This window comes from Alosa alosa, chromosome 22 (genome assembly GCF_017589495.1).
Source record: "Alosa alosa isolate M-15738 ecotype Scorff River chromosome 22, AALO_Geno_1.1, whole genome shotgun sequence".
NCBI classification, from domain to species: Eukaryota; Metazoa; Chordata; class Actinopteri; order Clupeiformes; family Clupeidae; genus Alosa; species Alosa alosa.
Window position 1 is genome coordinate 10,010,407 of NC_063210.1, and position 6,247 is coordinate 10,016,653.

Below are 6,247 nucleotides of genomic sequence, written 5' to 3' on the forward strand. Positions count from 1 at the left end.
CTAATGGAGGGTGATGTGGTACAACATAATGACTGAGCTAGGCTTAAGGCTACAGTAGAATGCAATAGGTGCAGTGATGGCTCATGATGCAATACAAGGAACAATCATAGCCAGAATTTTGTTTAAAGAAGACAAAAGGTCAAAGTCTGGTCAATTGTGATAGAAATATTGTAACTTTAGGCTTAGGCCTACTCATTAAAATCAACAGAGAGCCCACTACCTGTATATTGTAACCCAAAACTTAAAGACATGTCAAGATAGGCTACACAGTGCAGCTACTGGCCATTGGTGCCCTAACTGGTGAAATACAGTATTAACCTAAATATGTCATCATATGGCCAACTATAAAGATGTAATCTGCCTGTTCCCAGGGATGGGTAGTATTTCTGAAACATGTAATATGTGTTTCAAATGCAAAATAGTATTTTGTCCTTTCTATTTTATTGGGTTGAAGGAAATGGCTCTGTATTTTGTATCAAAATACTTTATTGGTGTGTATTTTTGTATTTTAAAAATACTGCAAGCTAATCACCGCAAAGTGTTGTGCTAATGCTGGGAACAGGCAGGGATGGGCAAAAATCCCAATACCTAATTACCTAGTACCTAATACCCTCATTTTTAATGTATCAAAATAAACTACAAAATACAGTAGGCCTAACCATATTACGTATGTATCAATCATCTTTACTTGCGTACCACTTCACACCAACCTCAAGTATGCCGCTAATAAGGAAATAGAATTGTTATTTAATTAAACAAGGTGAACTTCTCCCCACTGTGGAATGCAGTAAAGGATGCTACAAGGAAGGGAATTCAAACACACTCAACACCTTACCATCTATTGATGTCATTGTGATTGAGATATCTTCCATTTTTCTGTTAATGATTGGCATGGAGACAATGGGACATGGTTGCCTTTGTCAGTGTCCTTATGTGAACTTGCACAGGTCAACTTGCTCATCTTTACTTGCGTACCACTTCACACCAGTGCTTCAGACCAGAGCTGATGCTTCAGCACACAGCTGTTCTCACATTAGCTGATTGCAATAAACATAAACCATTGTTGCCTAATTACCAATTATTCATTACACCTGTCTGTAGTATCTACTTTTTTTGTGTTTTTCACATATAGTATTTTGCAGTATTTTTAAAATAGGAGTAAATTAATAAAATTAAAATTAACAGGAGAAAATTGCCAGGGCCGAATTTTGTTCCCAGTCCGACCCTGTACACACACATTGTAGTAGCCAATGCAGAACTACTTCAAGGGCTCTTTGATTGATTTAATGTTGCAGTGGAAGAGGCAGCAGCCCTTGAAGTTGTGTAAAAGTATTAAGAACTTGCATTGTTTTTAACATATCTCAGTGTCCAGATATTTTTTTTATTTGTTACAGTACACAATATGTGTTGAAAATAACACAACTTGTGTTGAAAATAACACAACTTTGCCAATAAAAGGGCTGAATGATCTGAACATGCAAATATAAATTCTCATGGTTATTTCAGTTGGAAGAGATTACGTCCTCTGTGTTTTGAGAGAGCCTCCGGACAGTCACTTTCACCTATAGGGAGGCAAATGAACAATGACGTTTGTGCACCATACTAAAGTTATTCAGGCAATTAAACACTATAAGTATACACTATCTTTGTGTTGTTCGTTTATCAACCACCACCATACCTCATTCTTCTGTAGTTTGCCGAGATACTTTTCCACCTCTTGTGAATTGTCAACATTAATGTCGTTGATGGCGAGGATCTCATCTCCCACCAGCAGTATGTCCGCTGTCTCGTTGCAGCTGACAAAACAAGTTTAAGAGAAAGATCGACAGTACGTTATTGATACAATTGAAATTTGGGCATAACCTAAAAGGTATGGTGCCCATAAAAGCTTTTGGATATCAGCAGTAGTGGCGTGATCCTTACCATGCCTTTTCCTCTTCAGTTAGACTTAGATGCCTCTTCAAATTATCCTTACTTACACAGACGTCCATTTCTACTGGGGTCAGAAGCTCACTGATTTTGCAAAGACACATAAGAAAACAAAACTGATATGTCACAATAACAGTGGGCAACTCTGATTAATATTTTTTGTGTGAATTTACTGCAGTGGTAAATGAAAGGTCTGACACCTTGGATTGTCTGTCTCTTTTTTTGCCTGTGATTTTGAGTGGTCTGGTCTATCCAGCTCCTGAAGGGCCTGTGCAACTGATGCTAGTACACCGCCCTCTGCAGACACTGGAGGGAACTCCCTTTTGAGCAAAAGAATGAACTCCATCCCTTAGCTTCGCACTGAGTGTACAACCATACACGTCATCAGAAAATCACATACGTATAATGTTTAAGCATTTCAGTTTCATCTATAGACAATTTTAATGCACATCAGCAGTTCACAGCATGTTCATTGTGAATTCATGCTTTATGTTTTGAGAATAGAATATTAATATGAATATTTTATGAAAGGAGAACTTGCATTTCTGAAGATATCTTCTCAACTGCATTTCTCATGAATTCAGATCTATGTTGATCATTAAGAACCAAAACAGTAAGCACTGACATAGGGTTTTATTCCTCTGAAATAACTCATTATCAACAAGACATTATTGCCTCCACAAGGAAATCGGTGACTCACACTACTGCCATTTCCATGTAGCCATCGAGCTCCTCCTTCTTGTCGCACTTTTCACATTTCTAAGGAGGCCATCACAGTTCATTTAAGTTCATTTGTATGTGTGTATTTGTTTATGTTTGTGTGTGTGTGTGTGTGTGTGTGTGTGCAGGGGTTAAAGTGGGGGGGAACGGGGAGGAACGCAGTTCCGCCACATCAGATAAATTAATAATAAATATATTATTTCATACCAACAATATAGTGTGATGATATTGTTAAAAAAAAAACGGTGAGTTAATTTTCCGCGTGTTTTTTTTTCCGACACTGGATTTTAGGGCTCCCCTACCTGCCAAATCCCACTTTAACCACTGTGTGTGTGTGTGTGTGTACTTATTTATACAGTCTATCTATGGTGTGTACAAAATGCAGGCAGGTCCACCTACAGTATGTATCATAGAGTACTTTTAGACTTTTTAGACATGTTCACTTGGCTTCAAAATGAACAATCACAAAAGACTATAATTTATTAATTTAGTAAGGGGCTGAAACAAATAGTTAAAAATGAATAAGAAAAGATAAACACTATCAACCAATGAAATATTTCACCTCAGACATGACCTCCCTAGTTGGCTGATGTCTCTGAGTTTTTAACAGGCTTTTATACCAATCATCCATTTCTGTGCTGTAAGGAAGAGAACGATTGTTTTACTATATTGCAGCTATTATGTCATAAGGCATCACAAGGTCATTGCTTTAGTACATTTTTTTTTGTTTAACTTACCAACATTTGTGACCAGTTCATTCATGACTTAAATAATTGTAACCTATAACGCAATGGTGGACCAGTGACAACAGTGACAATTCAGGACATTTCTGGTTTAAAAAATGTCACTTCAAAAATAGTATGACTTTCCCTAAAGGTAAAAGACTTTGGTTGACCCAGGAGAGCTTTTGTATTATCTTTTGACTGGATGTTGTCCTCTAGTGGTGATTACTGGTTCTGTTCACCCCCCCTCCAACACAAATATACGCTTCCACATGAAAGGACAAAATAATGTGTTTTTGTTGTATGTGCAAAAGGCAGTGAAAAATGCCCAATGAATCTGCTGTTATGCAGGCTGTCTAACCTGTTATCTCCAATGAGGAAATAGTCTCGGTCTGCTGTTTTCAGGAGGAGCACACAGGAGGCTGGACGCCCAAAGTTCTTGTGAATCCATCCCCACATGCTGTGGCTCTCTGGGCAGAACAACACTAGCAGCACCCTGCAGTGACACAGCCAATTCACCTCCAGTTTATAACAGTTAATATCCAGTTTATTACAATTCATCTCCAGTTTATCACTATTTAATTTCAGTTTATCACTATTTATCTCCAGTTTATCACAATTCATCTCCAGTTTATCACTATTCATCTCCAGTTTATAACAGTTAATCTCCAGTGTATCACTATTTAATTTCAGTTTATCACTATTTATCTCCAGTTGATCACAATTCATCTCCAGTTTATAACAGTTAATCTCCAGTTTATCACTATTTATCTCCAGTTTATCACAATTCATCTCCAGTTTATAACAGTTAATCTCCAGTGTATCACTATTTAATTTCAGTTTATCACAATTCATCTTCAGTTTATCACAATTCATCTCCAGTTTATAACAGTTAATCTCCAGTGTATCACTATTTAATTTCAGTTTATCACTATTTATCTCCAGTTTATAACAGTTAATCTCCAGTTTATCACTATTTATCTCCAGTTTATCACAATTCATCACTATTCATCTCCAGTTTCACAGCAGCTGGTTTTGATTTTAAAAAAAGGTTGAAAAGTTCAAAGTAGGTAGCAGTTTGGCATGGCTTCGCCCAGGTCCATCCATGCACCACTTAAGGTGGTCTTAACTTTGATAATGCTCTTATTTCTGGGCAAAGACTGTTGAAAACATGCAGAACTGATTGATAATGAATGCACAACTGGTTTATAACGAATGCACTGAACTGGTTTATAATGGCCCTATGTGTGCTACATAGATGTTTGAGAGCTTAACATGTGATCATTCGATTAGAAGGGTGGAAGGGGGTCATACTCAGACATGTCCATTGAGCCCAGAGGTTTGTCCGTCTTGTCATGTTCATAGTACTTCAGGTGGTGAACATTATCACTCATCTTGAGGAGCGTAAAGAATCGTCGTTTCCATGATTTCTGCATGCATATTTTTGAACAATATTGAAGATGTCAGCCAATGTCACCACCAGTGAATTGAGTTCAGTTAGATTTTGAAATTGAGTTCAGTCAGTTATGTTTGTGCTGATTGGTTCTCTGGTCATATCATGAACCGACTTTGTTCTAGACTCACCAGTGCTACACCCAGCTGCAATTAACAGCAATATAAGCTTAAAGCAGATCTATAGAGCACCACCAAACTACCATGTCGTTTGCATAAAAGCTCTGATAATATCCAGTGCATATATACAGCTCTGGAAAAAATTAAGAGACCACTGCACATTTTTCTGATGTCATCCTACGGTTGCTGAGTGTCATTCGAACGAGTTGAGGTTTCTTAATTTTGAATGTGTCTGTTAACTTATTCGAATGCCACTCAGCCTTAGAGTATTTGATATTTTATTTTAAAGTACATTTTGATGTATTTTTGCTCATCCCTGCCAACAGCTAGAGCTGATTTTTAAAATCACACACACACACAGAGAAGAACACATATACACAATAACAAACAAACACTATGCACACACTACATACACAAAAGCAGGGGGTGGAGTAGTTTTTTTCCAGAACTGTATTTGTTGCTACTGGGTCAGATACATATTTAGGACCAGGGACAATCTATTGATAATGCAACAATGCACTAATTAGATAAGTTACTCTCTGCTCTCTGATTAGTTTATCTTTAAATCATAATACATACCATAACCTGAGGACCAGACATAGGGGACTTATACATATAGCCACTCTGCAGTTTCTCCATGGCATTACTCTAGACATAAGACATTAGACATAAAGAATAATAATTTGAATGAAAGTAAAACTGTATTATTTTTTAGAGATTACAAATAAATGTTGAATTACACATTAAAATTCATTATAAGGAACATTATCAATTTTATCAAAATATACGCCACCTTATATTTTAAATAACAGCAATAGCAAGCAGAAATAATCACAGAAGATCAACTATGATTATTTTCTTACCTTTAAAAAGCACTGAATGTGGAAACAGCACTATTCCACCAGACACTCTTCGAGGTACAGGTGCTGTTTGGTGAATATGCAGCCGTTAACTAAGTCAAGAACAAGCAAGTCACCCAGAAAAAATACATGACAAACACCCCTTTCCATCTTGATGGTTAGGAAGTGGTGAGGCCTTAATTCCACGCCTATTACCGTATTAGCCTAAACCTGTTAGGTCACTTCTTTAATCGCTTGAACCATAAATATGTGACAAGAATTTAAGAAAAAGTTTAGTGCAAAACACACACACACACACAACACATAAGAAAATAGATTTGTTAATTTCTAAACACATAATTTTCAAAAACATGAAAAATAAAGCAGAACTAATTTATTTTGTCATCATTTTATCTTAGTCAAAAAGCAAATATCTATACTACAAACAGGATATTGCTGTCTAAC

At 36.7% G+C, this 6,247-nt stretch overlaps 1 long non-coding RNA gene across 1 annotated transcript; it reads right to left on the minus strand.

Moving 5' to 3' along the window:
• Positions 1–4,741: 4,741 nt before the first annotated feature.
• Positions 4,742–5,883, minus strand: LOC125287240. The gene is made up of 3 exons (XR_007192326.1): positions 5,807–5,883; positions 5,523–5,591; positions 4,742–4,801 (listed from the first exon to the last, which is right to left on the minus strand). It is a non-coding gene; the product is annotated as an uncharacterized LOC125287240 (long non-coding RNA).
• Positions 5,884–6,247: the final 364 nt, after the last annotated feature.